The sequence below is a fragment of the Pyrgilauda ruficollis genome, unplaced genomic scaffold (assembly GCF_017590135.1).
Source record: "Pyrgilauda ruficollis isolate IOZ18807 unplaced genomic scaffold, ASM1759013v1 scaffold40, whole genome shotgun sequence".
Lineage (NCBI taxonomy): Eukaryota > Metazoa > Chordata > Aves > Passeriformes > Passeridae > Pyrgilauda > Pyrgilauda ruficollis.
The window spans coordinates 10,960,891-10,970,268 of record NW_024525490.1 but is presented as its reverse complement, the minus strand read 5'-3'; positions in this window follow the sequence as shown (position 1 = coordinate 10,970,268).

Genomic DNA, 9,378 nt, shown 5'->3' with positions numbered 1-9,378 from the left:
TGGGGGCTCTTGTGTACCAATGGGCATTTTACTGTGCCAAACCATGTGAGAAATCAAGCAAGGGAGAGGAAGAGGAGTCAGCAGGACTACAAGGTAAGGGGCTGGGAGGTCTGTGATTGCCCATGGGAGGGTATTTGGTGTGGGATAGCAGGAAAGTCCTCCTTGCCCTGACCCCCAGCTCTAAAATGGGGGCTACGACTGGCTGCCATGGGTCTATTGGCTTGGTCTGCTGGGCTTGTGAGTTCTCTTTTTGCCTGGCAGAAGAACAGACTAGTAATGGTGTCCTGGCTCTGGCCAGGACAGGATTACCTTTTTGCAGTAGCCCGGAGGGGGCATGGCTAGGACCTGAAAGTTATTCTATACCACCTCACAACATTTTTGGGGCCAGGGGGAAGGGAGTTTTCTACCAGAAGAGGTCTCTTGTAGTTGGGTAGTGAGCAGTGAGCATTTGGTCAGCTGCACTTGGGTCATGCTCTGCTGTGAGCATTTGGGCATGTGAATCACTCTCTCCTTTGTACACTTTTATTCTTAATATTGTTGCTGTTAATTTTTCTTATCTCATTGCTGTATCCAGTAAGCTGTTCTTATTTAAACTTGTGATCTTTGCCTTTTGTGCCTCCAATTCCCCTCTCCAGCCTGAGCCAGCGGGGAGGGAAAAGCAGGAGAGCAAGAGAGGCATGTGGTTTGGAGAATCTCAGTGGGAGCACTGAATTGGTGAGTACCATTCCTGAACAAATGGTCACCCCTGAGTAACTACTAAGGCATCAAGTCCCTCTCTGTACCAGGGAAAGGACATTCTCAATGATACCCAGATGGGGTGGTGGCTCAGCAACCCAGTTCCTGACAGTGCAGGGCATGAACCAGAAGACCTGGATATAAAACGGGGAAGGCTGGTACGACTGTCAGCTGTCCGCCATTTGCTTTCTGCTTGAAAGAAATAATATATTTAATGCTGGGATTGTGAAATATATGGACTCAGCTGTTCAGAAGTCTGGGCAAAAGCACTTTATTTCAGGAGACTGAAATATTGAGAAGTTTCACTGAGGTTTTCTTTCACTCAGGTTTATTCAACTGATAACTTATTCGTCAGACCAACTATAAGTCTGTGTTTAAGAGTGACTGATACAACAAATCATTTCATGTATAAGAATTACTGTCCTTTGTGATAGAGTACAAATAAGACCTGTCTTAGAGAGAAGCACACAGACATTAGAGTAAACAATGTAGTATTTCAACTGTTGCAGAAAAATTAGTCCGCAAGAAAAAATAAAAATTGCCAGTTAAATTTGATTCAATTTGGGTACATGTGCACAGAAACTGATGTGGTCCATGAATCTTCTTACCTCCTGGTTTCGGCACTACAGCAAATATTTTTTCCAGGCTTGTTTTGATGCATTTTTTATAGTGTTATTTCATTCCTGGAACTAGAGGAAAAATGGATGACGAGCAAATTTCCAGCACTGCTGCAGCTTGGAATGTCACCTTGATGGTGAAAAGCGGTTGGATCCAAGCTCAGACAGAGACCAGCAAGAGGTCTAACAGGTGCCCAGCCTGTTAGTATTTGTAAACCTACTTTTCTTCAGCCTGAAAATATCCTAAATCTATGCTGAAAGCATTTTAAATGATAAACAAAAGTGATGATGGAACACTGCCATTTTTCCCTTAGACGATCCTGATAATTCAAGGTAAGCCATTATATTTGTTAGAATTTGATGTGATTTTCTGCCCTTAGCCATAGTAGCCACAGTAACAGTTTGGGTATCTTTTAAATATTGGTCTTGTTTTCAAATCTTCTTAAAGTGACCCAGCATTTTCTTGGACAGAGGCAGGCGGTGGTGGCAGAGCGGGTCGGTGCAGGTTGGCACACTGCCTGGCCCCGGGGCCAGACATCCTGCTAGCACTCAAATTGTCCTCCTGGCATTCCCCTCCAGCCTTCAGAGCAGAAACTCATGTTTGATTGCATTCAAAGGCAGATTGTCTTTGCTGCTTGGCCCCAGTCCCTGCAGCAGCAGAGTATCCTGATGACTTTTGCAGACTCGGAGCAGCGCTCTTTTGCCATCGCGGCAGGTTCTGATGTCAGGATGTCTGAGGGGCAGCACGCAGGTTAAATAAGGCTACTGTGCATGCAGTTAGCCTTTCTCAACCAGGAGCAGCAGCAAATGTTTGTGGTCTCATCCTCCCCGAAAGCTCAGTGGCCTTTTTACGGGTGGCAAATTCCTCAACACCAGTCTCATCAGGATCAAACAGAAACAGAGCTTTCTGGGCTCAGAAAAACATAAAGAGCAAATGCTGCCAAATGCTGTGTCTGGAACAGTTCCTCCCTAAATCTCCATGGGAATAGGATGGGAAAACAAGGGAACATAATGCCAGTCTCTGAACTGTTTCTCCATACTTCATAACTGTAAAATGCTACAGATAGAATCCCCATTTAGAGAGAGATGAAAGAAGCAAAAAGCAGGAAAAGCAAATTTACTTTGTTAAAGTGAAAATCAATAAACAGGATATGTCTCACCTTTTTTTGCCTCCACTGCATTTAACTACTGATAGTAAAAACATCCCCACCTGAACTGGGCTCAAATCAGGCACCTATTTCTGGCAATCCATTCTGACATTTCCTTTTACCTGTGGACACAGCTCTTCACTGAAAATGATCCCTTCTGGATTAAAGAGCCAGGCCAAGCAAGTGAGTCTTTTCTGCTGCATAGCTCTTGCCTGGGCCAGGCTTCCCACAGGATGCAGTTCTAGAGGTCAGAGCCCTGGCCAAAGGCAGGGAAGGCCAGCACCAGCCCTGCCTGCCTTGCCAGCAGCAGCAGGCAGAGAGTCCCCTCAGACTCAGTCTCAGGGTCAGAGCTCTTCTGTCACCCTGAGCTGTATCCCATGTATCGAAGAAAGACAAGGAGAGCCCAGAGCTCCCACCTGCCAGCCATGATCTAAAGGCAGGCATGTCCTTCAGAGCACTTTGAAGCAGGCTGGGTTTGCTGTTGCCATGGACTGAAACCAGCCCAGCATTGCTTTTTTTATGAATGGCACATATAGTGGCTGTCAGGCACACCAGTCTATCCACTCCTCATCAGATATGTACTGGATCAAGGCCAGAGAAGGTCTAGAGTGCTCTGAGCCTCACAACATAAAAGTTTTGAGTCTAACTTCAGTTCATCATGAGGTAAGCTCTCAGGAGCTTCAAAAAAACCAACACTGAGTGGTAAACCAACAAATGTCATCAGGGCTTTCAGGTCAGGGCATTCTGCTTCTTCCCATATTGCTTCTGGTACTGCACCTTGAGATTTTAGGATTTCCTCCGATTCCTTCAGGACTCATATCCCAGATCCCCAGAGATAGGAGCCTAAATATTTCTATTTAAAACAGAAGCAACAGTTCACTTGCTTGCTGCCTTTCCTTCTATTCCTCATCTCTGCCCCTCTCTATAGACATGGCAAAATAAAACCCAGTTGTCTCCTCTTCTTCTCTTCCACCTCACTGTCCTCTTGGTGAGGATAGGATGCTCATAAAAGAGGGGATGAAAAGTTCCTTGCCAGCATTATTCTCAGATTTCTGTAGCATCTTGGAAGGCACGAGGACCACATAAATGAACTACCATGGGATGTGGCGAGGGCGATGCACCTGATTTAAAAGCCTGATTTAAAAGCACTGACTCCACTGACTGGAGCTGCCAGCTGCATTACGTAGCATTTTGAGACATGAGGGGTTTGGCTCTGGGGAGGTGACACTGGCTGCTTGTGCCGAGCAGTCGAAGAGCCACACTTTCTTCTCGTTTCCTGACAGGTGTATGCCTGCCTTCTGCTGCTTGGATTTGCGTCAGGGTGTCTGGTCAGCATCCCAGCTGCCAGGAGGAGATTAGCAACCTCTATGGCAAAGTTTGAATTTTCCATTTACCAGATGGCTAAAGGATTGCGCTCTTGTACTTATTTTTTTTGTTTGGATATGAACTTTGGAACACAGGAACAGCCTGTGTCCTCTGGAGATGCGATGAATGTGCTGTGCTCTGCACAGGGCAGAGGTTTGGTTCTGCTCAGAGGCTGCAGATAATCAGCCCAGTTTCACCTCTGATGAGGCATTTCCTTTTGTGGAGAAACCAAATGTGGGCTCTCCACAGACTTGTGCTGGCAGGGGGCTGTCTTCCAGACCTGATTTATAAAAGCAGTCTTGGGAAGCCTGGCATTTCCCAAGAGACATCCTCTTTTACCCATAGCAGCTGGTCACACTTGCCTTAGCAATGTGCTGTTGATGAGACCCACTGCCAAAGAAGCAGAAGTATAGCAGGAAATTCTCTATTAGAGCTCAATATCTTGGAAAATATCCCCTTCCCCCACCAAATTCACAGGCAGTTATTAGTGTCTGAGTGGGAATTGTATTCCTTGCCTGCAAGGGGGTGGGTGAGAAATGGAAGGGCATAAAACTGCAGATGGAAGAAGGGTGAACTCATTTCCTTCCTTCTGATCTTGCTGTTTCGGGGCTACACTCAAGGAAATGGAAAGTGATCATTTTAACACACTTAGAGTCTGGCAAAGGTGCCATAGCACTGGGAGCACTTTCTCTTATGAGCACCTATATAAATAGAAAGCCTTATACGGAAAGAAGGAGAAGCAGGTTCTCAAGACTGTCCTTGTTGCTACTGTGATTGACAAAAACAATCTGCTTCTGAATGCATAGGTGAGAAATTGTACCTCAAATTTGTGTCAGTGGGCTTCATGCAATGAAATTCTGGGGTGACTTTTTTTACCCAGGAAGAGTAAAACATATCCCCAGTTCCAAATATCATCCCAACACCGGTTTCATTGGAGGCACAGAATGGAAACATTTGGGAACAAGAATTCCTGCTGTTGGGCAGCAGCAGAGGTTGAGGGGTGATTACTGAAGTGCAACACTGGTTTAGCTGGGAGACCAAAGCAGTACAATGGCAGACACAAAACTTTTAAGAACAAGTTGGACAAATATCTGTCAGGCATATCAAGTGGTCATGAAACAATGGAAATAATGATCAGCTAAATCTCCTAGCAGCCCTCATTTCTATCATTTCTGGGATGTTCTGTGACTCTTTGGTCACAAGTACAGCAAAGTTTTTAACTATGACTGTGGCAAATCTAGACATAACCAATAAAACAGTTAGGATTGTAATACTAGAACTGTTTGTGCAGCAATTGGCTAGAGCTGGGCTGGGAAGATATGTGGGTAAGGGAAATATGTGATATACCAGGTGGTCTTTGCTCATCCTCCAAAAATGCCTTATGTTCCTAATTTTTTTCCTATCTTCATTAATTATCATATTTATTTGAAACCATTTAAAAAGGATAAAGCATTATTCAATGGAAAAAGTTACTAGAGGTCTGTTGGAATCTTTCCATGAATGCCTCATCTGCAAAAATTACATCAGATCAAGGAAAAGGAAAGGGAACCAAGCAGAAAGGCATCCAAAACAGGTGCAGAGCAAACGGGACAGCACACTCCTGATCCCTTCTGCCAGCTATGGGACACACTGCAGTGTCTCTCTCCTCACTGATCTTGGACCAGAGGAGACTGGTACTGTCAAAGAGTCCTGATGGACATTGCCTTTCCTTTTTAGTTTCCTGGGACTCCCATCCACCTGCTTGTGCCACTTACATCCCCAGCAGCAGAGCAAAAAAGGAGCCAGTGGTATTTCATGTGGGATCACTGAATGATTCCAAGCTACCCAAACTATTCTGGAGCTCATTTGTTCCCCCATTGTTATCTCTAAAGTGCAGTTTGATGGAGTCTCCATGTTACCAGCATGTCTCTGTCTCTGAGCCACTCGTGCTTCTCTGCTCCCATGAGCAGCTGTACCACAGAAATTCTGCTGTACTTCATTCATCCTACAACAGCATTGAGCTGATGAGACGGAATAAAATGGCATGGTGAAACGAGACTCACTTCTGGATGGAAATGGAGAAAAAGTGATCACGACAAACAACAATGTTTATTTCTTTAGAAAAACATTAAGCATTGAAGAACCATTAAAAAAAAAAAAGAAAAGAAGCCAGTAAAACACACTTGGTGACCACCTCTTCATGCTTTCTGCAGCTCAGCCCATATGCATTAATGACAGATTATATAGTCTAGGTGTTAGAAGAAAGGTTCTAATGAGCAAAACTATGTGGATGCAAATGAGATTCCCAGCGTGGGAACTAAATGGAGGAGATGGTGGCAAGCAACGTGGGCTCCCAGACTGTTCTTGGAAGAGTCCAGTCACCTGCCAGAAAGGATTATCTACTGCAGCAGGCCTTGGGTCAAGGATCTGGAAAGCCTCCTCTGGCCCCAGTACTCTCTTGGCTTTAGTGAGGTCACAGGGATGCCTCATGCTAGTGCAAGTCTCCACATCGCTGTCCCCAAGCAGACATGGACCAGGCCACTTCCTCACACCCCAAGGCAGCAGAAGATACAGGAGGTCAACACTGCTGGAAACCTGGCTCTGAAGTCACCTCTGAGACTGTAACAGCACTGGAAGTCAGCAGGTGCAATGGCTTTCACCCCTTTGTCCTTCAAAAATTAATCATTCTGAGTATGTCTTCCTTGAAAATGCACTAACACCACACATCTTCGTGAGTTCTTCAGGCTGAATAGTGTTAAAAAAAAAAAAAAAAAAAAGGCATTACATGCCTGACAAGTATTAGAATAAATGGTGTGAACAGTAGAACAGCGTGTGCTGGGAAAGAGAAGCAACCAGGAACCTTTTCAAGTTGGCAGTTATGCAACTTAGCAGAGACTAGTGACATCCCAGTAATCTTCTGGCCTACTTCACAAAAAAAAAAAAAAAAAAAAAAGTAACAAAGCCCACACCATTTCAGCTGGATGAGAGAAAAGGAACAGAGATTTAAACTGTCTATACTTTCCAAACTCTTTAATTCTGAAGAAGATAGACTGAGCTCAATTTCTGCAGATGAAAGAAGGAAAGTGGAGAATTATTACAGATGTCTACTGAAAAATCCTAAGGCCTGCATAATCTTCACCACAGATGGCAAAAAATTAGGAAGACAAAAAGCGAATCTAGACAGAACCTTGAGAAATTAAAGACAATGGTCATTAAAGCACTGCTTATCCATTGTTATTTGTTCACAGTACTTTGTATTCCCAGAGCAGGAAAATTAACTAGAGAGAAAAAAACAGTGTGGTGAAAGAAATAAACAAAGATATGCTTTCCAATTACACTGTAAAGAGAGTTAGAAAATCCACACAATGGAACTGAAAGGAAAGAGAAAGAGGAGAGAATATGAACGGCTGAGAGTATGCCAAAATATTAGTCATCCCTTGAGTCTACCCTGAAAGGTTAGTGTTGTTTTTAAGAACACATTCCTTTAAGGAAAAGAATAATTTCCTAGCAGAGGTAATTTCTGGATAGTCATAAACTCTCTCAAAAGAAGCAGAAACCCCAACACTAAAGTCAACAAAATCAAGGCAGAAGGAGAGGAGGAGGAAATCTGCAGTTCTCAGGGCAACCCCAGAAACGACCTGCTACTGGAAGGATAGAGATATGGAAAAGCCTGGCAGAGAGCAACAGTTGAGTAGGTAAAGCTCTGGATGGAAAAATGTCAACACGGAAAGGGAGGAGAAAACAGGAAGGTGTTTACTACAGATCACTCCTCTAGGACAGAAGACCCTGGAGAAGGCTGACTCACTCTTGTCTAGCTAAGGTTTGATTAATCTGAACTATATGTGATTTTCATGGAGATGAAGATACGCCAAAATTTTGTCACTTATCCTGTGGCCCGCAATAGAGTATTTGTGAATTTTCAGTTCTGAAAAATTTTCAGGGACTCTAGCAACACTTAACGAACTAAGGGCTGTTATAGAGAAAAGAGTCCCTCCTGCTGGTTCTATATCAAACTCTCAGGCCAGCAGTGTCTCCAGATCGCCTCAAGTTGCCCTGAAACCTGACCAGTGCAATGAAGAAAACATCATTAACTTTGCAACTTAAAAATATCAATTATTAAAAATAAAATTAATTTAATGAGAGGCTATACATTTCATTTTTCTGGGATTGTAAGTGGCAGGATGTTGCCCAGGAGGGAAGAATGGTTTATGAACTAGATGGCAGGTCTCATGCCTCCCTGAAAAGAAGACTGTAAACAGAGCTCATCAGTCTGAATAACCACTATGCGAGGACCTCATCTAGAAACCTCACAAGTTACAAATTTCTGAGCACTCCTAAGCCTCTCTGGCATGCCTGGGAATTAGGGGTGCCCAGAATCCCTGGATGAATTTGTGTGTATAATGACAATTTGATCCACTGTCATCTGGAGAACACACCACCCTTCCCACTGACTGGCCAAGGCTGATATTTGGCTCACTTTTATTGCTAGGCATTCTTTAACATTGGAAAAGAATTAATAGACTCAGTACTTCAATATGTTATGAGGTAAAAATGCTGTTTTTCAAAGTAAGTGATGATACTTCATATGAATTCAGGAAGAAAGAAAGAAATCCTATGTTATTCTATAAATTCAGTTTATTAATTCTAAGCAATGGGTCATGGCTATAATTATAAGACATAAAGGACATAAAAACTCCTGAAACAAATTAGTTGTCTTTCATCACACTTGCAGCTAAGTTTTTCTAATGTGTTCAAGTTTCTTTTGCTATCTGCCTTCTTAATAGTTAAACTTTTGTCAGTCTGTTTTTCAGTCTAAAGACAGCTGAAGGACTATTTTACCAGACAGTGTGCACAGTGCCAAACCCATTTTCAGCACACTTTAAGTATATTCATATTGTGAGAATCAGTGAGAAAATCTGTGTGCAAGAAAATCCAGTTTGGAGTTCCTTTGCTTTAGCAAATCCATAACATTCGTCCTGAAATGTGATCCATCTGATTACTAGCATGGATGGAAACATTTTGTTGTGCAGGGACTAAATGGAGTTAGAAACCTTAACTTAACACTACCTCATTCACACTCTGGAGAAGTCAGATCATGGTGTTATGTGATGTTGATAGAAAAAGAATTTAAACCAGTTTCTAAAGTACAGTTCAGCAACAGTTGGACTGGAGCTCCCTTACGGTAGCAACATATTCATCTGCTAATATTTAAGGTGTTCTTCATTGTTTTATGAGTTTGGAGCCACGAAACTGGAATTTTGAGGACTGATAAACACATACTATGCCAAAACCAGCTGTTTCTCCTTGGGAGGTTTTGGGCTCAAGGTTTTGGTTTTCAGTAGCTCTTTCTTCTGAAGCAACTAACTCAATATTGCCTCTCACCAGAATCCAAAGCTTGGTTTTTGTTTGAATGCTACTTCTCACAGTCTTTTATGACTTTGGTGCAAATCTTGATCTATTTTAGGTTTTTTAGCACCAAGAAAAAATTTCTTTTACCATAAGATATGACTTCTGACTACATAGTTTCTTTACCT